Raw genomic sequence first — 23,617 nt, 5'->3', positions numbered from 1 at the left:
TTCTTTGTGTGTGATAATTTACATGGAAAGAAAACATTAGATATATGCTGAAACTGTGAACTTTGTGACATACTGAAGTCTCAGAGAATTCTGACATCTTCAGCAAGTGGCAGACATGATATTCAAGTGACTGTAATTGACCAGTGGAGCAGTTGACATTTGACACGCGGTTGACTGAATGACCTAGAAGGTTACATGGGTAGGTAGTACATAAAATCCTTATTTAAAGCTTTCTCTAGTAACTGGAATGGCTGTGACATGAGGCTAAACCACAGATAACTGACTTCTTAAAAAATACATCCAGAAATCTAACCCTCTAGAAAGGTCTGCATTGTATACAGTATTACCTATTAACTTCAAGATGTGTCTTGCTTTTGTTCGGAGTATTGCGTGATTAGATTTTTTTTTTAAGTTACAAATACATGATTGGAATTGTATTTCACAGCTAACTCTTGCTACATGGATGAATGACAAGATGGGTTGAACCTTTGTCTTTGTCTTTTTTTTTTTTCTCATTTTTCCTTCTGGATTGAGATGATGCATTGCTGTTCAGAATGCCTGCCTGAATGCTACTCTACAGTTATAACACGAAATAGAACTGCTAATAGAAGTATGAGAAATTAGAGGTAGAAAAAACATAGTACTTCATCAGCTCCATCCACCTGACAGTACATCAAGGTTTTGAATTGTTGAATAAGGACGTTATTCTGAAATGATTAGATATGATGTAATAAATTATATTTAAATGAGTGAACAAGGCTTTTATAGCTTAAAATGATAGGAAGCCTCCATCTATCTTTAATACTGATACAGGAAAAGAGTTTACATCACTTTTATGAATACTCTATTAGTATTTCAATAGCAGTTTCTCCTATATTTCTTACATACAATATATGGGCAATATTTCAATAAATTCACTTTAAAGAACGCTAACATTACTAGATGAGATTCATTATTTGTGTTTTTACTATGAAATATTTTTAAGCTAACATCCAGGCCACTGTCTTTGTAAATTTCTTATAGAATTGTTCCATGCATAATTAAACCTTAAATGATCTCAAATACCTTAATCTTTAGAAAGCTTAATATTCATGATAGGATAATTTTGCAGAAGATTTGCTGCTTTGAAGCTGGGTCATGCAAAAATTAACAGGTGTTAAAGAATGCATTTTGTGAAGAGTACTTCCTATTCATTTGATCCCTGGGCCTGTGAATTTATCATTCTAGAATTAGTAGCCATCTTCATACGCTGTAACTGTTCCCAAGTATTTTGTTCTTCAGAATTTTATTCTAGTCCATACAGGACAACAGCATATGTGAAGGAATCTTTTGCAAGGTATGACCCGTACTTATGAATAATTAAAACTAATTTGTTTCGGTTGATTTTCTTAAACTGATGAAATTATGCAATAATTTTGTGAGTCAGTACTGAACTGCCTTTCTTTTGATATTACTTTAAATTACAGTAGAATTGAAGTCAGAGTAGGACTAATTTAAGTATTTATTTTTTAAGAGAATGAGAAAGGCTTGTAGAGCTCTATCGGCTTTTATCTTTTTTTTTTTTTTTTTTTTTTTTTTTGTGTTTGTTTGTGATGTTTTTCAGATAGTTAAGTTGAAGCTTCATTTTAATGTAAATCCAAACCTCCAAATTTCATTATCATCACTAAAGGCTGTTTATTCTGTTTCTGAGAAAAAGGGGGAAAAAAAAATCATTGCTGTCACTATAATATGAATGATCAAAGAAGAGTAATTGTAACATTTCTTTTAGGAATCCTGCCCTCAGTAAGCCCATAGGATTTGTTTACCCTCTCTTACCAACTAACATTTGTACCCATATGTTGAGATGGCAGCATGCCTCCCTCACTAGATAGTATGCCAGTTTCAATAGGATATAGATGCCAAACAATATTTAAATAAGGAACTAGCATAATGCTGAAAATACCATCTGTTCTGTAAAAATTCCCTTATTCTGTGACAGGATTGCCACACTGAACTTCCATGTGTTAATCACAAATAATGAAATTTGAATACCTGAACAGCTGAAATGTCTGAGCATCCATGATACCTACAGTTTTATCAAGAAACGGGGAAGCTTTATGTTTGGAAGCTTTTTTTGGGGGCATCAAAGTACATTAGTATGCATAGAATTATGAAGCAACTCATGGAAGATAATGGCCATGAAGTATGTTAATTAACCTTCAGGATAAGTATTTGCTGACTATTATGCTTGTTGTCATGGGCAGATCCACAGAGATCATTAAGCTGAAAACTTCTGTAATGATTCCTTTAGTGACTTTCATACACATCTGCTCTAGGAGCAAGGTCTCTTCTCTCTGAATTCTTACTTATAGATAGCATTAATCTTAAATTAGTCAGGAGGCTAAGGTTCAATTCCAATGCAAGGTACTGATTAGGAATCTTCCTAATCGATCAACCAATTGATTTGAAACCTCTATTTCTCACTATGCTATTAGAATCTCTATATATTAAGTCCTTAGCCATTTCTGTTTATTTGACCATATTCATGAACATTTTTTTTTCCAGTGCCATGGCTCCATGTGGTGATACCTGAAAAATTACAAGTTTCCAAACAATCTGTGTGTATATAATGTATAAAGATATGCTTGAATACTTGAATATGGCATATCTTAGAAAATACTGACTTTGGTGAATGGTTGCATCTGTCTGTATTAAAACAGATTGAATGTGATTGATCCCAAACTGAAAATAGTTGCTCTGACAAGTGCGTATTTCTTTTGAAGGGCACTGTGTCAAAGAACATTTCTCGTAACTTTCTAGGGTGTGTGAGACTTTGATCATCTTCATTTCAGAAAGGGTAGAAGGATACACAGTTTTGCATGAGATTTTTTTCCCCCCTGGAAAATAGGAAACTCATTGAAACAGTATGTTTCTGAGGGACCAATTAACTTATTCTTGTTAACTTTAATGAATAATATGATACAACACACCTTTCCCAGCATTACTTTTTGAAGTACTGAAATCTTGTGTTTGAAATGGTTAAAACAAATTAGTTCTAGTAAGTATTTAAAACAACTTGAAAGGAACCAAATCTAAGAAAATCAGATTAATTACCTTAATTTGTAAGCAAAGTGAGTGTTTTAATATATCTTTTATGTTCCATCTAAATCACCTTTACTTTAAGTTTGAAAAAGTTCATTATTTACATTGATTATTCCTTGCCTCCTTAGTGTGTTTGCTAAGTTCCGTGACTAGATTTCCATCCAAGAAAGGAAGTTGGCATATGTAGTCACACGGAATTTTAATGTAGTCATACTTTGTAATAGTTGTTGCCCCACATAAGTTGGTTAGGAAAGGTGTTTTATTTTGGTTTTGTTTTCCCATTTACGCTTAGTCTGTATAGCAAATGAACTAAAAAGATCTCTTGAGACCTGTAAGAATTCACTAAAAATATATATATATATATTTTTTTTTGCCTCAAATATCTTTGTCTTCTTCATTCTATCATCATTAGACAACCTTAGTTTTGTCTTTTTGTTCTACACCTAGAGCTGAACCTTTTCCAAAGACCAATGCAAATAAAGTCATCTCTTTTCTACTGAGCTTGATGGAGGAGTCAGGACCTTTATGCTGTCTGTAAATACAGTGGTTTGGTTGTGATTAGCTGTAGATATCTGCATCCAACGGAAAGGCGTATGAAGGCAATAATTTTAGGCTCTGTTCCACAAGATGACTGTCTCACTCTATCTTGCTTCTCTGGGTGTCTGAAAAAAACACAGTGTGTTGCTCACTTTATCATTTTCCGTGAAACCATGTATTTTTTTTTTTTTTTTTTTTTAATGTTGAAGGCTGTGTTTTGAGTATATTTTTTTTACCTATACACATACATTTTATATATTATATATATATATATATATCCCTATATATGTATAAAGACATGCAAAATGAAAGGAAACATGGCTCTGTGAACCTTAAATCAGTATATACAAGTGTGCCATAGTAATTTTTGTTTTGGAGAAGATATGTTCCAGCTTGAGAGGAAGTAAATGCATGTACTTAGTTAAAACATTGCTATCAGAATTACATACTTTAGTATGGGTTAGATTAAATGTGCTTTGTGGTAGGATCACAGAGTCACAGAATGTTTGAGGTTGGAAGGAGGTAACCCCCTTGGTCAAGGAGGGTTACCTACAGCCGGTCACCCGGGACTATGTCCAGATGTTTAGAATAATTTTTATAACAGCATGTTATGTTAGTGTTCAGTAAATTTGAACCTCAGCTTGAATTGAATTAGTTATTTACTAGATTTATTAGTGTTATTTTCATGGGAATTCTGCTTTTGGAAATTAAGTACAGCACATTGTGGTGGTCAGCAACTAAGTACCCACCCAGCCCCTGAGTCCCTTCTGAGTTAGACAGGGTAGAGAGGCAGAAGAGCAATAGAGAGAAAAATCACGTGTCAGATAACGATGGTTTAATAAGTCAAGGAAAGAGTAAAAAACAAAACAAAAAAACAACTGACGCCACAAAGTCCCTCACCACAACTCACAAGCAGATGGACAAGCAGATGCCCAGCCAGCCTCCCAGCAATGACTACTTTTGAAATATCAGATCCTGGTATTTATTCCTGAGCATGACATTATGTGAGATGGAATATCCCTCTGGTTAGTTTCTGTCCTGGCTGTGTCACCTTCTAGCCTGTTGTCCACTGCCAGTCCAGTCTACTCATGGGGGTGGGCAGTGAGAAAAGAGAAAACCTTGATGATGTGCAAGCACTATTCAGTAGTAACTTAAAATTTGGTGTGTTATCAATACTGTTTCAGTGACAAATCCATAACACAGCACCATATGAGCTGCTATGAACAGAGTTAACTTCATCCCTGTTATACATATGTAGCTTGAGTTGAAAACTGTTGCTTAAATTAGAGTTTAAGTAAAGATTAAATTTAAACTGTGAATTTCTGTGTTGCAATAATTGTGGTTGACAAGAAATTGCCATGAAGGGAACAGTAGTGGAAATAAATTGAAGCTCATATAATGAATGGCTTAGTCATTCATGCACTTATATGATGCTGATGAAATTAATTTTTCATTTTTGGGATGTGTTGATGTGGCTTGTGCATCCCAATACTTTTTTTTTTTTTACCACTGGCTTTCTTGTCTCTCTTCCTCTGGTCTCCAACTCTATTTCCTTTTGTTTCTTTCCTAGCATGGTTTTCTGCAAACAGTGGTCTGCTCTAGTTCTAGCTTTTGGTTTCTAGATAATTTTTGATCAGTTCTGCAAAAGATAAAAAACAAGTGCTTGCTGAAAAAAATATTTGCAAAAATAATTGTGCTATTGTGATCCATTGGTAACTATTACACTACTGACATGCCTCATGCACATCCCATAAGCAATTATTTGCACTAGCAGGAAATGAAGAAAATTGGGTTCCTTGTGGACAGAAGTATAATCTCATGGCTGCTTCCTTACCGTTGTGATACAATCAATGAGTTAGAATTTCTGAATATTTTTCTAAAGAGGAGTAGTGTTGCACTGGTAAACTTTGAGATTTTACAGAAAACCATACCGTAACACTGATATTATGAATAAATACTGGGAATATGTATATTCCATATTTGTAAGTACAAAATGAAATGACTAAATTGGCTTTTTATGAATAATTAAAGTTGTGTGGTCTTTCTAGAAAACATGATACTATTTATTATGTTTGTTAATCCCTGTGGAGCCAGCCTTTGAAGACATATATTTTCTTGTATGTTTATTGAATGAAGGCTGTTACATTCAGCTTCTTTTTCTGCCTTTTTGGTGACATCAACATTAAAAACCTAGCTTTCACAAGGACATTTCTGTGAATACAGAGCAGACTACTCCTCAGTAAGATCTATTAGACATATCTTGTAAATACTGGTCAGCTCACATTCTACAAACTCAATTAAGTTGCTAGAGAGGAACTGAAATGCTGAAGGAAGAAAGCAAAATAATTTCAAAAAATTTGTTAACTTTTAACGAAAAGCCAATTAATAAAATAATCTAAATCACAGCTATACCATCCTATCAAATAATTTGTAATTTTTGTCTTTCCTCATTGATTTTCTATGTTTAAGGAAAAAGTTTTCATTTTATTATAGGTCACTGTTTATCTGGGGATTTTAGTATTTTCAGGATTATTCCTATATAAAGTATTAATTCTGATTGATTTTGCTGTAAAATCAAATCAGGATCACAGAGATGCTTCATTGTTAAGTTATTATTTATTTTTTTTTAACTGGATTACTATCATATCAGGTATTTAGAAACAAGTATCAGCCTTATAAGTAGTTCCCCTTCTCCCTCCCGATATAATGAAGCCCACTTAAATAAATACCTGCTATAAAAATAATCCTGTTATAACTGAACAAATGAACTCTATACCAGTCTCACAGAGTTCTATAAGACACTACCTGATAAATATTTGATTAATGAATAATCCAGTTAAATGAATAAAATTTGTGTGCCAAATAAAGAAGTAAATTACAATCATGGTCAGACTTGTTATAGGAAAGTTACAGATTAAAATCTTCTGAGCTGGTAATTTATGAAAAAGTATGATGATTTTCTCTTTTATTTGATAACAATAAGCCTTTTATAGGACTAAGTTCAATGATTTTATTTTTTTTTTCTTAAAATACATTAAAAGGATTTATATCTCTGTCATGTAATAATGGAAACATTCATAAGAAGTGCCCATACTTGTATGGCAGTAAAGCACTAATATTTTAAATAGTAATGTTTTATTAGTTCCATTTCATTGCATCTAACTTTTAAATCTTTTAACACCTTTTTGGTTTTATGTCATCCTAAAAAAAATTATCATAGCAATTAGTCTCTTACCCAGTATAGGTCATGTGAGGTTTGGTCATTTAGACTGAAATTCTTTAAACAAACATAGGTATTTTAAAGCACATTAGAAATCTCATTCACTAGTAAAAGATCATGTTACAGTGTCTTTTATCCCTGTGGGATTTAGTAGAAGAGTTTTTCCTCTCAAAACTAAAATCAAAACATTTGTTTAAAAAAAATCTATTTCATATGTATGAAAGAGTCCATCAAAAAGCTAACAAATCATTAGTTGTGAAAAGTCATTAAATAGATAAAACCAAAATAAAATAATGAAAGAGGAACTTGTGCCGGTAACAACATATGTTTTTAAATACCTTTTGCAGCTATCACCCCACTGGACTGAGCCAAATGCCTCACTGTCCTAATTTTTGTCACATGGTGGTTGTTAAAAAAAAAAATGACACAAAGTAAACACAGACAGAATGAATAAATAATAATGCATTGGTCAGGTTGTGTTTGGTACTGATAAGTGAGAAGGTATGAGCAAGTTTTGGATGTCTTCAGATCGCCTTTGAACTTTGTTATTGGGGAAGCAATTAGACTATCAGCCTCTGGAAATCTAGAGCAAGCAAGCACCTATGTGACTACAGACTTGAGAATAATAATAATAATAATGTTAAATCTTTAGTTGCATCTTCCTTTCGTTATTTCACCTCATTGGAATGTCCATATTGTCCTTTCCTGAAGACCAGTTTTAAGATTCAAAATCATTAGTCTTTTACATATGTAAAGATACTTAAGAGATAAAATCTGAATGAGTGGAAAGGTGGATTTGCATAATCATGTGCAACTGCCATTTGATTTACTTTTAAAGGTTTCTTCATTAACAAGGTTTTCTGAAGTAGAAGAAAATATAAAGAAAGGTGGTTTTATCTGCAGAGAAGTGATCAAAATGTCTTTTTGTGTTCAGATGGCAATACAGTTTATAGTTAGGAATATTGAAATTGTAGTTTTAATACATAACTCATTGTTTCCTCTCCAATAAAGCTTTATTTCTTTTTCGTTTTCAAACACATTTCTATTTCATGTTTTAAAAACTAATAAACAAAAAAATTATTTCAGAATACATGCAGTCTAGAATGAACCCTTTCACTGTGAATGTTGTAATAATACAAAAAATCTAAGCATAAATTGCCTATAAGGTATGTTAGCTTTTTAAAGTTAAAGATTTGATTCCTGAAAATGAAGTGTTACAGATTTTAGGTCTGAAGGTCAGCACAACTAAATGGAAATTGGGCAAAAGGCAGACTTCCTGCCATTCATAAGTGGGCTGCAAAATGACATTTCTGCAGTTGTGGCTAGAATGGCTGTCTTATTGGCTGGAGGAGAAGTCATTTCACACACACAGAATCACACAGAATTTCTAGGTTGGAAGAGACCTCAAGATCATCGAGTCCAACCTCTGACCTAACGCTAACAGTCCCCACTAAACCATATCCCTAAGCTCTACATCTAAACGTCTTTTGAAGACTGGGATCATTTATGGACTTCCTGAATTTCTCGTGATTCTTACAATTTCAATCTCTTTTTTTTTTTTTTTCTATTCTGTTTATTTGATGTCTTCCAATTCATGCTGTTTTATAAGGTAGTAAAATATGATCTCAGGTTACATTGTAACTTCCTTTAGACACAAGAAATAACTTAAAAAAATATATATTATTATATACATGCCCATCTTAGTTTTGTGTATGTAGTATGAGGAAAAATCATCTCCTTTTTTCTTTGAGGGACTACCACAGGGTTTTTGATGTGAACTTTACTGATGTAGTCAGCATGGCAGGTCATTTTTTAATGAAAAGGCTATTATAGTTCTTTCATATTATAACTGGAAACCATCTAAGAGGATGATGGATATTTCTGGATTTGAGATGCACTGCTTTGTCAAGCTTCTCAGTTTTCTCTCTTAATATGGTGAACTTCACTGTGTTTGTTTTGAATTAAAGGCATGGTAGTATGCTTAGGGGGCAGAAAGGTAGTTTTCTATCCCACATATTATTATATTAATTAATATAATTAAATTAATATAAATTATAATTACAAATTAATTATGGGTTCCAGATAAGTTCCTCGGAATTTTTGCAAGTCTGGGAGAATATTGTGCTGATCACAGTAAACCAGGATGACTCAGTACTTTTTGTTGCATGAATGGAGAAAATACAAGGAAATTAATTTTGATTGTGCATAGGAATGAGGGAAGAAAGTATTTCTATTCATTTCAACTCCGTTTCCAGAAATATTTGGACTAGTTTTGTGATAATCACCAGACTTCCACTGTCCACTTTGATAGTGGCTATTTAAAACAAATACCACATCAATATGGTATAACAATTATTTGTTACTTTACCTTCCTGTGGTCTTGCATCATCTTCTGCTTTATTGTGAATAATAACTTCTGTGGTATAATAGGCAGTATGACAAGGTCTTTAAGAAAATACAATTTTAATACCTGGGAAACAATGTGATTATTTAGGGTAATAGATGTACTCAATAATCTAGTAAATACAATCGGAATTTTTAAGAGAGTCTAAAGAAGTATTGGTGTTTAACACCTTGGGCTTCTTCTGAAAAACTTGTTTCAAGTAATTTAACCTAGTCATCTTGAATAACGTTGTTGGATTTCTTCTTTCATTTGCTATTAACAGTGGAGGAGTTAGAAGGTTACATTTATCTTATAAATGGAGAGTGGCATTATCAAAAGCTTGTCCCATCAGATACAAACTTGGACTGTTATTATAATTAGGAAGTACAGATTAAATTTTTTTAATGATCATAGTCATTTAGCGTGAAAACCAGAGGCTATTAATTTATTATCTAGGTCTGCTGAAACTATTTTCATTTAATCTTTATATGCACAACTATTTCTGATTTTGCCTGAGAACATAAAATGAATATGTACATATTGAGACTACTGCCTTTTGGCTTTCTAAGTTTATTTTACAGGGTCTGTATTATTCTGTCTAGTGATGAAGAAAATGCAATGACTTGGTTTACGTTGTGAGAGGTGACCAAAAATCACAGAATTGTAGAAATCAGTGCTGAAAGGGACCTGAAGAGATCATGTCAGGATCAATCAAAGCAAATTTAATATTCCAATCATTCACTATTTTGTTGCTTTAAATGCTTTCCTGATATCTGGCTAACTCTTCCTTGCACCAGTTTAAGACCATGTGTTGTCCTGTTTCCAGTGAACAAATGTGGACAGATTTGTCAGAATTTGCAATAATATTTTTATTTATTTGTGTATCATAATCCCCACCGTGACTTTATTTCTGTGGAAAACACATTTGAAAATCATTCAGTTATTCCTCACAGGTTATGTGAAATCCTCAGCCCTTGCAAATCTGGGTAAGGATATAGGGAGAAACAAATCTAATATGTCAGTAATTTAATCTTAGAGGTTTGGTTTTATTTTTATCTTTTTCACAGATAAGCAACAGAAGTGCTTGGAAAAGGAACTTTAATTTTAAATTATTCTGCACATATCATAGAATTTGTTTCAAATGCCATGGATTGGTGTAGTAAGGAAAGAAAGTGAAACAGTCCAGTATGTCTCTAAATATTATTTTTCACCTAAATTGTGCGAATAGATAGGAAAAGGAATATGTCATCTTTAGAGACATTAATACAGTTCATTCAGATAGTTGTCTTGTTTAAAGAAAAAATGTGAAACATCATTTCTTGCCTGTTTTCGCTTGTCTGTCCATTTTCTTTCATATCCCTGAATGGATTACGATAGTGCACCCAAGTGGTTCTACTTGAAAAAAGATACTCACAACGTTGACAGGCAAAAGGAATGATGCCGCATGAAGTCAATAGGTAGATTTTCACTTGCATTTCTAAAAAAATATTTTTAAGAATGCAATTCAAGTTGTTTACCTAGATTCATAAAGTATTACTGATTTCGTGAAGAACGTGATTGGAGTATACATTACATACTCTCATCTAGTTGGGAGACTACTGAATTCATACATAAACTATATTGCAGTTTTACTTGGAATATGTATCAGCAGATGAGAGTCCTGGTCCCTTCTCAGCCTCTCTCCATCTTGTAAGTGTGGGCATAAGGGTCTGACTGTAAAGCATTAAACTATCGATTTACATGTTTAGAGTGCAGACTTGTTATCCTAAGCTCAAGCAGTCAGGGACTGCTGCACTTTTCAGTAGGAAGTTTGGTTTTCATTTGTGGCTTGGTGATACAGTACTGGCATTGAACGATGCTCAGGAAAGACTTTTCTTCCTGCTCTTCTAGCTGGAGGTAAGGTGCTATAATTGCAGCAGCTAGTAGAAAAAGATTGAAAAACTTCGAGTTACTTGTATTTAAATATGGTGCTTGGTTATGCTTCTATCATGGAAGATCAGGGGATACAGAAAGAAAGTATAAGTCTATGTTTACAATAGTGGTAGAAGAAACAAATTCCTTCTTTGTATCATAAGTCACATTGAGAAAGTGGTGGATAAAAGCAGGTTTGAGGAAGGACAGTGTTAAACAGCTAACAGAGAAGATAAAGTAGGAGGGCTTTGGTGTCCACATTTGCCAACACTCTGTTTGTCAGTAGCTATGTTGGATAATTTAGAAGGCTTGTGTCAGTTTTTGAACATTTTTAACTGAAATAGAATTAAATTTGGTATCATGTCTGATGTGATTTAGAAATTGAAATGACACTGAAGGCTCTAGTACTGTTAAAAATGCATTGTAGTTTTTTGGAGTGATATTTCTGTGCTCTCACTTCTGCTGTTATTATTATTTTTTCTTTAAACAATATCAGCTACTATTCATACACGTGGAATTTCTGGCCAGATTAGTGTGGAAGGTTGTGGTACCCACATGTACAAAATAGTATAATAATGTACTATTCTTTTTGGAACAAATTTGTTACACAATGTCAGATGAGTCTTTTTGTTCATGTCAGATATATGAAAGTAATGGAAAGATGCCAAAGTAAAAGCCCAGTAATCCATGCACTGGTGTAATGGAGCAAATGAAATGCAAAGCTCTTGTATGGGTCCAATTTCAGCACCAAATGCTTCCCTGTCAGTCAGCAAAATTGTCCCTGAATAAAAATGAACCCATCTGAGAGGGAAAGGATTTTAATATACATCATATTCTTTGAATCTCATGTGAGGTAGAAGATGTTCTGAGGAGGAAATGCTGAAAGGGAAATCTTAGTTCAAGCTAAATCATACGTATATTGCTGACTGTGAAAGGTTTGGATTTATTCTTACTGTTTGGTATCTGTATCTACTTGGATAGACAGGTGATTTCCCTTAGGCTGTGGCAGATCTGACCAATCCATGATTTAAAAGTTTTAGACAGGTAACTGAGAGACTTTTGGAGGCATCTATGCTTTGCCTGTGAAAGACCTGATTAAAAGTTTAATTCATGAATTGCCAACATCGTATATATCTTTGTAGATATCATAGTTATGATTTGCTCTGACTGAAAAGTTTTTGGAGAGCCATGTGGTTGAATGTGCACCTATTCTTTAAAGTTGCCACTGGGAGAACGTGTTTTGCTACTGAGATGTCTTCTTGCAGGCTTGAACATAAAATATTAAATATTGTATTTATCTTATGTAGTTTCAAAGTTGAGGCTCCCACAGATCTACATATTCTTGTTTTATGAAGCCACAGTTTTCTTCACATTTCAGTAGTGTGTTCTACATCTCTCTGTGTTGAGGATGTAAGAGGCTAACTGAAGTCAGTGTAGCTATTGATAATCAGTCAGGACTCGTTCTCTTAAAAGTTAATGTATTGAGAATGAACTAGCACTTAAGGAAATTTTTAAGAAAGTGTAGTATTAAAAGTGATAATAAATCAAGCAAAGCTGCATATGCTTTTGGGTTATGACTAACTGAAGTGCAGATTAAAAGCTCTGAACTGATGCATGTGAAACAAAGAACACAATGCTGAATTCATTTTAATCCTCTGGTTTAAGTGGGTGTGCCTTCTACTTCTGGGTGTAGAAATAATCATACTCGTATCAATCTATATTGTATGACTTTTGTAAGCTGTGAAAATAGTATTTTTCACTAAATTGTTGCTTATTATTGTTCATTTGTGGCCACTAACATAGAAAAATGTTGCAGCTACAATGTCAGAAGAATAGGGACAATTTGATGTTTTCTTTTGATGCTGTTTGTTGATATCTAGACCACTGCAGCTTGATTGCCTAACATTAAACCTATAATAACAGTGCAATCATAGCAGTATCATCATGAATGTCGTTACAATAGAAACAACATTTACACGGCTTCAGAATGGTAATTATCAAACTTTTTGTCATGAAGCGCTTATTTGCTAGCATTGATCTGCCCCGGTCAGTTGTTAGCTCTTCTCATCTGAGGTGTATTGATTGTATAATCAGTAGATAGAGGCTGCGGGCAGATGAAATTCAGTGTTGTTGGGCAAATTATTGTCTGCTTGCCTGTTGACCTGGACCCTGCTGGTTGTACCTTAGACAGTGGTGGGATTATTACTCATTTCAGTGACCCTACTCTGACAGAGAACTCCATATTATTATAAAAGATAAATGGCATCCTTCTTTGCTGTGGATATGGTTGAACGCAGGTGTCAGTGTGTAGTGAAACCAAAAATCTTGTGCAGCAGTGTTCCTCAACTTTCCTTCAATTCTTTTTTTTTTTTTTTTTTTTTTTTTCTTTTTTAAATATATGTAAAATAATGTTGCAGAATTGCAACATGTCATATACAACATTTATACCTACAGGTATATGTGATTTTGCATTGGTAATTCAAGAATTCTACTTTTCAGACAATAAGATGTCAATATAACTCAAACATAACTTCTGGTTATTGTCGTCTGGTAGCAAGGAGGACTAACCACTACATCTAAATGTATGCTTTTAAAACCTCAGGCCCACTTAAGCGTTGAATAATTTTGAAAACTTTTCTCTCATTTTTTCATTTTCTTTATTTACCTCTAAAATTACTATGAAGAAATGAAGTAATGAGGTGTGGAAGATACACAAGTTATTAGTCAATTGAACTTCAAGAGGTATAGGCGTGTGTGGTTATCTGTATCCATTTATTAGAAGTAAATATCCTACGTGGTATTCATATTAGGACTTCTATAACAGGAAAGGTTATTAGCCTACCCAGTGTTTAAGAAGGAGATTTGCATTACAGTTATTTCCAGAGGGAAAGCCCTCCTGACTCAAATGACAAGACCTAATGTAGAAACCATGAATACTTTTACATCCTTCAGTAAAGCCAGCTGTGTTTGGCTAATGTGCTCTGCTTTCTGGTGGTGACTGTACCATTGTGTTGTAAAGGTCAGTCATTACCTGTACATTGTATTTAAATCACCTGCTCACAGCAAGTAATTGTATTCGGATGACCAGCATTTTTATAGTATTAATTGCCCTGAATTCTGTTGAAGCCATGATAAGAATACTGTGCACTTACAAATCAATTTATAGCTTCAAAGTGCTGTAAAAACATCAGCTAATTATTGTTATGTTGAAAAATCTATGGATGGTTCTATACAGCTCTGAATATACATTGTGTGACCTTAATTTAATTGCCAGAAACAATGAATTTACTTTTTTTTTTTTTTTTTTTTTTTTTTTTTTTAGAAGAAAAAAAGGAACGCAAAAGGTTTGGTGAAAGTACACAATGATAATGCTTCCATAATCTCTATAATAATTAATAATTACTCATGAAAGTGAGCTTTTGCAAAGCAGCATTATATTTAAACTTGATGAAATAATGCTGGAATTGAAAGAAAAAATGCCATTAAAGACTGTGAAACTCATGTAACTTGTTCTGCAGATATATATCAAGTACAAATTTATTGTGGACTGAGAAATTAGATCATATCCAGATGAGAAATAAAGCAAAATACAGAAGTAAGTGTCTTTGGGAAAGGATGGATTGTCTAAAAAAGAGAAAATCTACATTTCAGAAACTACTTTAAAATAATTATAACCTATGTTATGGAATGAAGAAAGCTAATATGGCTTCATCCACACTTGGGGGTTTATACATATATTTTGGATGGCATTTTCGATAAATATATAGTTCCTTCAAGAAAATAAAAACATACATTATTTTTAAGAGTAATAATGGTAACTGGTGGGTATTTTAACTTGTACAAGAAAAGGGCAATTCTTAGCTGGTATCTCAGCAGACTGATTAGAGGGGAGGGTAGCAGTCTTATGACTATATTAATTTTCTTCTTTAGCTATGTTGGTGACTAATACGTACTTCTGTAGCATATACATGTAACTCTTCCACTGGGGGGTCGTCTTTCTCATTGAAGGCATAGTTTTGATACAGCAGAGCTCTGTCACATTGGCTCAGAGGTCTGTGAAAAGAAAGTTGTGAGCATGAGCTTTGAGAAAGTCTGTACAATTGAGAGATGTGAAAGGTAAAATCAGAGGCAGGTAAGATTGCTATGAGAATTACCAGCCAGAGGATTCAGGAAGAGAAACTGATGGATGACTCAGTAGTACTGAAGGTTTCCTGCCAGACTGATGTTTGACTGGCTTGCAAGTCCTTGTTATCTATTGTATGTATTAACCAATAAATAACTGATTTGTACTTTTAGTTGTGTATAACCTGCTTGCAGTTTTTTGCACACTGTAGAAATGGCATAAAAAAATCTAGGAAGGGAGATTTACAGGGAATTCATGTGTAAGCCAATGGTGGTGCTCTTGTGTGTTCAGTAGTCCTTTTCAAGATTGTATACCAAATTTAACCAGCGTTTACTGCCCTGAAAGGCAGATAGTCAAACCTTAATTTTTCGATTCTTACTGGATTTAATTTTCACATTGGGATCTGATTTACAAGGTTCTGTGAAGACTGCTTTCAAATATGGTTAAATAATTTTGTTCTTCACAGGAATCTTCAGAGTCCAAACTAATACAAATTAGTTGTGTTCAGTGCAAAAGCATGATGAATTGGGCTCACTTTTGGAAGAATTTGAAAACCCTCTCAGAAGATGTACGGAACATGGAAAATTTACAGTATTTTGTGGATTTTTTTGGGGGGCCTCTGTAATCTCAAACAGATTCACTTATCTAAATAACATTGTTTTTGATGTGTTGATAATCTCATCTGTTCCTAGAGTTCAAGTCCAAATCATCTTGTGGAAAGATCTTATTTACAGAGCTGGCAGTAAAACTGTAGTAGGATTCTGAATGAGGCTTTTCAGATATGATAGCACTGAAATAAATCTTAACATAGAAGTTCCTATTGCAAAGCCATTGTTCATGTCTCTCATATTTTTTGTGAAAGTAAGCAGTTTGGAAAGGATGTTCAGATGATTTCATTATGGAAAAATAAAACCAAACCAAACCAAAAAACACAAACTAAAACAACCAACCAACCCCCCCCCCCAAAACAAAACAAAACAAAACAAAACAAAAACACTAACAACCTGAAGTAGAAACAGAAAACAGAACTAAAATTGAAACAAACAAACAAACAAACAAACAAAAAACAACTAAAATTTGCTTGTGACAGACCATAAAAAAATGTGCAGACTCTACCATTTCTGTATTACTAGTATGACACCAAAACAGGCCAATATGAAATCAGAACATCAGCCTGTTTATGATATTATTGTTCTTCTCCATATGGGACTAAATTTCAAATTTCTTAAGCGAGTGCAACAAAATACTATCACAGATTGGTTGATACAGATAATGATCTTCTAGGAAAGTTCTCTTAGAAGAGTGAAAAGCAAAGATGATATCATCTTCATTGCTTAGAAAGTATTGGTCAATTGAATATCTTCTAAAGATGTATGGTACAACAAAATCTCTATTAGATTTCAGATGTCTCAATTTATGAATTAAAAGTTACTACATTTTAAGACACCCTTTTTTCAATGGTACTGTATAATTTCTATGACATCAGTATACTTAAGAAAAATTGATAGTATTGTCAAAAACTATTAAGTCTTCTTTAGTTCAGAATAGTGTCGTCTGGCTTTTTGATGATCTGCAGATTTTTCTTCAAATTAACTCAAGTTGCCACAGCAGAGGTTAGTGAAAGGATACTGTAACAGTCGGGAAATCAATTCGGCTCACTTCTTTTTCTCTCCACCCCTGAAATTTAAACTATTTTACATTGGATTAGCAGGCCGAATGGTTTCATCCTGTGTCTACACATCTCCTGTGTAGACACACAGCATCTTTGCTTCTTTGAATGCAAAGATGCAGTGCAGGTAAAGAAGATGCAACTTTCACAGTAGCACACAGGTATCCTGCATAAGGTTTAGCAAGACACCATGATCTTATTTTGTTGTTGTTGTTTAAAACCAGTGTATCTGGGACAGAAATATAAAGTAAAAAGTTATCATACACTACATTTATCCTGTGATATTCAAAATTCTGTTATCTTTCTTGTACTCTAAACATTTCATCTAGACTAATTATAATTAAAAAATAGTTTTTGTATTAGTTCTTTTTATTATTCTACTAGTTATAGCTTGTACTAGTTCTTGCTGGGTCATTTTATCCAGGAGATCATTTGCTGTGGCATTAACATGATGGATATCATTAGAATTAAACAGGGAAAAAAAGGTGGTAGTAGAAGTACGATAAAAAAAAACTTTAGACTGGGTTTCCATTTTATTGGCAGCAGAGAGATGTATCAATTAAAATATTATCGAGGTGAATTGTTCATATTGGTTGATTGGATTACTTTTTGATAGATATAAAGTAAGTAGAATGTTCTTTCATATTTTGATGGAGTCCATTGTCAAATATTTTGATTTCAAAAGTCTATTTAAAGGTTTTAGGTTTGACAAGATGTGTAAGTTACATTTCTAATCTCTTGATAGCACTGAAACAGGAAAAAAAAGAAAGCCTTCAAATCCTTTCAGAGTACTTGTGGAATTTTTGTAACTATTAATCGCATACTTTTTGACATTTTCCAAGTTATATTGTATTTTGAACTCAGACATTGTTTTATAAAGATATCTGTAGGCATGGCTATTGCAGGTCATTGCAGTACTTTGCAATGAACTTTGTTCCACCGTGTTTCGTTTGAGTTTTGTTCCACTGTGATGTGATAAAATCTCAGAAGATTACTGAGCTGTAGTTTGTTGGAGTTTGGGGGAATGTTTTAGGAAATTCTGTATTCTTATTTTAGTGTTTACATATATTTTTGCCAATATTGGGAACAAGCTGCTGGTTTGGATAGAGCTTTGGTGTGACCTAGAATGACCAAAGAGAACCAGAAGCTGACATGATGATAGTATGCAAAATAATTAAGCATTTAGTACATTGTGGTAGCACCTTTGCTATTTTTTTCCCCATCATTTTCTTCCAAAACAATTTTTCCTCCTGAAATGTAAGGGTGAAACACAAACCATGTGTATCTTTAGAGCTTCATTCTGTTTCAGTGTAATAATGCCATAAGTGTTTAGCGTAAATTTGAAAAGCTTATGTGTAGTGTATTAGCCTGCTGTAGTTAAAAGACAATACAAACAGAAGGATGCTATATATATGTTACAAAATATGTATGCATGGTAGTTTTATTTATATGCATTTTATACACTTGCTCACAAACCAAACGTGTGATAAACAAAAGGGCAATAACATGTCTGTGCTGGGATATGAACTGTCTGCTTAACTATCAGCCCCTAGTGAGTGACATTTTTTTTTCCCTGTGAACATCCTTTTTTCCCTTTCCCTGGAATATTTGGGTATCATATCATTTAACATTTCCATGTTCATCACTGCCTTTATTTCTAGCATGAGGCAGTGGTACTTGGGAAGATAATTGTTATTTTTTAGAAAAAAGCTTCATAAAGCATTACTGAATTATAGCTGAAATGCGAGCTGCAAAGTCTTGAGTGTCACCTTCTTGCTAGTTTTCTTGTATAAGAAGAACCCATACACTAATCCTTTGTAATGGGAAAATACAGTTTTATAGCTACTTTTCCTACTTTGCACAGGGAGACCTGTTTTGCTGAGTTTTTATTGGTGTGACAGCATAAAGATGACTATAGCAGCTGTCCATCTAACCTGTAAACATAATGTGACTAGTGACACCATTCTGAAGCCATTTAAATGTAGCTGATTCCTTTCTTTATGATACTCCATAAGCAAAGTTATAAGGTAATTGATTTTTTTTTTTTTTTTTTTAATGAATTCCAACTTTAGAGTTTTCTATGACAAAACATTTCACCTTTATTCATCTTCTCACCTAGCAGTACTGACTGAAAGCTGAAGGATCATTTTCCATTTTTTCAGTAACTGCTTAATCCTTCCTATGATTCCAGAGAGCACCACTGTGAAAGCTCTTTATTGTATGTTGTGGCAATGAGCTGCACACCAGAGAGGGTCAGGATTCTGTCAGTGGCTGGCAAGACCTGGTCAAGACCATGTTAGGCTAAATTGACAGACTCGTTTGGATCTGGACACTATTTTACATAGGAATTGGTAGGAATGGAACAGAGTCAGATTTTCAGTGTATTTCTTTCAGCCCTCAGAAAAGGAGAATGAAGTACAAGGTAAGGACTACATCATCATGCCAGAGATACAGGATGTTCTGCCATTTATTTTTTATTTTTCCCAATGGACAGAGACCACTTGATTGTCTGGAATATTGTCATTTAGAGTTGAGGTTACAAATAAGGAAAGTTTTCAAACAGTGAAAGGGAGAAAGTGAAAGTGATTGGTAGGCTTGTGCAGGTTCCATGATCAATTTTAGATACTGAAAGAGCACATGGATTTGTCTAAATGGTATACAGCAATGAATACGATATCCTTGAAGAATGTTATAACAGTAATCAGGTAAGCTATGCAGTTAGTTAAAAGACTAATCTGAAGGTTGATGCTGTAAAGTAAAATGTTTTGCAAGAGCCTTTAATATATGTTTAGTCATTTTTCATATGTGATGATACAAATGCTCCTCCTGAACGTTCTGTATTTTACAGAAGAAAGACAGGGTGGGTACTTGGAAAAAATCTGTTTTAGCCAAATAAATCTGGGGAAAAATGACAAAAGAAGCAGCATTCAGGGGGCACCAGAAGGCTACTATAGACTTACCACGTCAGTTGCATGTATGGGTATAGTTGGAGAGCTGAATGCCACTGGGAGTTACAATATTGTAGATTGTGCCTTCCCACTTATCAGAATCCCTAACATTTGCTCTCTCTGTTTATGCATGTGATTGCTAACAGGCTTCATCACACTGTCACTGGATCATCAAGAGCTGATGCTATTTGAGACTTATTTACTCTAAGTCTATCATAGAAGAGCTGATTATAGAATATAATCTCATTCATTCTGTTCAGATTGAATGGCGAGATAAAAGTTATTCTATTCCTAAAAAAAAAAAAAAAAAAAAAAAGTGATAGGTGCATTGATTTAAAAATGCAAACTTGGGAAAACAGAGCTATTTAATGAAGTCACTTGTGACCTGCAAGTAGAGGAGTTTGGAGTTTTTTGAGGTTGAACTTGCAAAACTTATTTGGAATTTGTAGCACAAATCAAGGCAAAAATAGGAGGAGCTTGATGCAGTTTTCAGTCATGCAATGCTACTGAATAGGACAGAAAAACAGTGTGAATAACTAATATAAATTTCAGGTCCAAATCTTTTCTGTAGTGAAATTCAGAGAGTTGTGTTATAGACCAGATATTCTCAATCACATAACTCTTGAAAGAAGTGACATGCAAAGTTGGAGGTCTGACCAGTATTTTAAAGAAATCCACAAAGTTGCTAGATAGTACTTATATGATTGGAGAGTAGCAAATAGAATATTTGTATTTGAGAAAGATCTGAACAACTACAGGCCTACTAGCCAATTTGCCATGATGAAAAACAAAACAAAACAAAACTTTTAAATTCATACCTTTTTAAAGATAGGAAGCAAAGAACTAGAATAAAATGGTCAATTGTCACAGTGAGGGGGGATACTAGCAGAATCCAACAGAGATCAGTACTTAGAGCTACCCTGTCATGAGTGGGATCTCATGGTGCTGAGTGGCTGGTTAATAAAGTTGCAGATTAAATATCAATAAATAAAAAGGAACATTTGTGGAAAATAATATGTATAGTTACTGTTAGGCTCTAAAATAATTAATTTTGGGATATTTATGACCAGCATGATTAAAACATTACCAGAGTGCTAGGTGGTATTGGAAAAAGCAAGCTGTATCTGGATTCAAATTGATGTACTGCTTATACAGTCTGTGATAAGTACTTCATAGAGTCTGGTTCTCTCATCTCAGGAGCGATGAGTATCAATTAAAGCACAGAGAGGAAAACTGTGGATAACCAGAGTAACACAATGGTTTCCATTTGGTGTGAGAGTAATTAAGTAGTTCCGCAGTTTGGGAAAGACCTGAGTGATTGGATATGGTGTAGGAATGTAAATCACAGATGAGAAGGAGGACAGGAAATCCATTCGGTTATTGTAAATCAAGAGGAGGAAGATACCCCTAGAAAAGCCAGCAGGCAACACAGAATGAAACCATGGAATTTATTAACACAAGGCATTTTTGAAGTCTGAAAGTGTATATCGATTCAAAATGTGATGGGCAAATCCCCAGAAGAAAAGTCTGTCAGGAATCATTAAAGATATGAACACAAGCTGTGGAACAAGATGATGCTATGCCAGTTTATTGCTATTTTGGCCAGATACAGGAGTGAATATCAGTGTGTACTCATTCTGTTTTTATGCTATTTCATTGATATCCAGTATTGGCTAGTATCACAGACTAGATAAGTCTAGATGAGTCCTCGATCTGATGCAGTCTCGATGTTCTTTTGTACATTATATACTTTATATATTCGTTATAACAGAGGTCTGGAATGTCTTGGAAGGCTTCCTTCTGTCCTGCAAACCTGTGTTTCACATAATAATTGCATGGCTTATGTTTGGTTGTTAGTTTATTTATTTATTTTATTTATTTATTTATTTATTGTTTGGTAGAAATGTGTTCCTTTGATATCAGATTTAAATTTTATTATCTCTCAATTTCATTGCACATCCTTTTGTTCTTGCATTGATAGAAATGGTGAATAGAACCATATGATAAATATTATCTATATAATTAATTATGTTGTGCCATTTTTATTGTCTCCACTTGTTTCTCTCATCTCCTAAATACACACAGTCTTTTTGCTGTCTCTTTTTGAGAGGTTTTTGTGTTTCTGATATTTCTTATTGTCACGTATTAACCTTCACTAATTATTTTAATTAGGTGTTTACAAATATAAATCTCACAAAAGGGAACTTTGAAAAAATTTTCAAAGCAAAAGAAGTTACAAATATACTACATCAAAATATGATAAACTGTGTAGGACAATTGAAATTATACTGCCTTAAGAACACATGGCTATGAGGGACTAATTTATAATACTGAAATGAAAGTAAATCACAAAAATCTCAGTTAAGGAGCTGAGCAAATGATGGTGTCCCTACTATACAAAAGAAGAAGAGAAAAAAAAAACAAACAAAAAAAACAACACTGCATTCTATATGGAAGTTTTCTCAATAGGGAAGCATCTGTGGAAGTGGAATAGGGAGATTGTACAAGCCCTGACTTGCCTGCTTATACCAAAGTGGGTATACTGTGGTGTTAAAAATTAGAACTGTATTGTGATTGGGCTTCTTCTTAAAGCAGGATATGAGAAATCACTTGGCCTTTTTTATTATTGTTTATTTTTAAATAATTTTACCAGAATTTATAAAAGAGTAAACATCAGAGCAATAGCCACATTATGACATATGAAAGCAGTCCAGATCAGAGGTGTTTCTGTCAGCCATATATATTTGACTGCAAAAAAACCTGTCCATTTTGAAAATGTTGTGATCATTTTAACAACATTTTTCAGTGAATTCTAAATTCTGCTTCCAGTTACCGATTTAAAAAAAAAAAAAAAGGAAAAGTTTCTGTGTCAGGAATTATTCCACCTCTGCACTGGTGTATCTGCATGAATTGGCCATACAAACAGTAGTTATTTTGGAATACAAAACATATAGTAATCCCCAAAATATTTTCTAATAAGCTACATAAAAACTTTATTTAAAATGGAGTTAAATGTACTGCTGCATAGAATGGTCTTTCCAGCAAGATGGGGAAACTTTTTTTTTGGTTCTTTCTGATAATGAGATGAAGACAATTAGACAACATTCCATACTTTATGTAACTCCGAGGATCAAGCATTGCTTGATGCAGTAGGGCCTTGTTCCTGACTTTTTCTCCCCAGTCTGTTGACCTGAATCACATGGGGCAGGACCAGTTTAGGATCAATTACAGAGATGACTGTTTTTTGCTGAGAGAATCATATACATGTAGAATATCCTTCAAGGATCATCTCGTCCAATTGCCTGACCCCTTCTGGGCTAACCCAAAGTTAAAGCATGTTATTAAGGGCATTTTCCAAATGCCTCTTGAACACTGAGAAGTTAGGGGCACCAACCACCTGTTCCAATGTTTGACCACTTCATGGTAAATACTTTTTTCCTATGTCCAATCTGAACTTCCCTTGGTGCTGCTTTGTGCCACTGTTCTCTTGTGTTCTATCATTGATTACCAGGGAGAAGAGACCAGCACCTCCGTCTCTGCTTCCCCTTGCCAAGAATTGTAGAGAGAATTTTGCGACTGATGGAATTAGGACTCTAAATGCCCTTTAAATGTAAAATACTAAGAAAATTGAAGCAGGGTGAAGATTTAATCTCAAACCAATTTTAAGTGGTACACTTCACGACATCATAGTTGTTTCTTATGGTGTTTTCCATGCTGCAGGCCTACCAGAGGGCAATAGCTTTTG

At 33.9% G+C, this 23,617-nt stretch overlaps 1 protein-coding gene across 1 annotated transcript in view; it reads left to right on the top strand.

Annotated features, from left to right (window-relative positions):
* CAMKMT (calmodulin-lysine N-methyltransferase) overlaps positions 1-23,617 on the top strand; it is a 220,732-nt gene that overhangs the window by 107,506 nt on the left and 89,609 nt on the right. The window lies entirely within an intron of this gene.

Source organism: Aythya fuligula, chromosome 3 (genome assembly GCF_009819795.1).
Source record: "Aythya fuligula isolate bAytFul2 chromosome 3, bAytFul2.pri, whole genome shotgun sequence".
In the NCBI taxonomy this organism is placed as follows: domain Eukaryota; kingdom Metazoa; phylum Chordata; class Aves; order Anseriformes; family Anatidae; genus Aythya; species Aythya fuligula.
The sequence above is the reverse complement of the archived record's forward strand: the minus strand, read 5'-3'. Positions and strand labels throughout refer to the sequence as shown.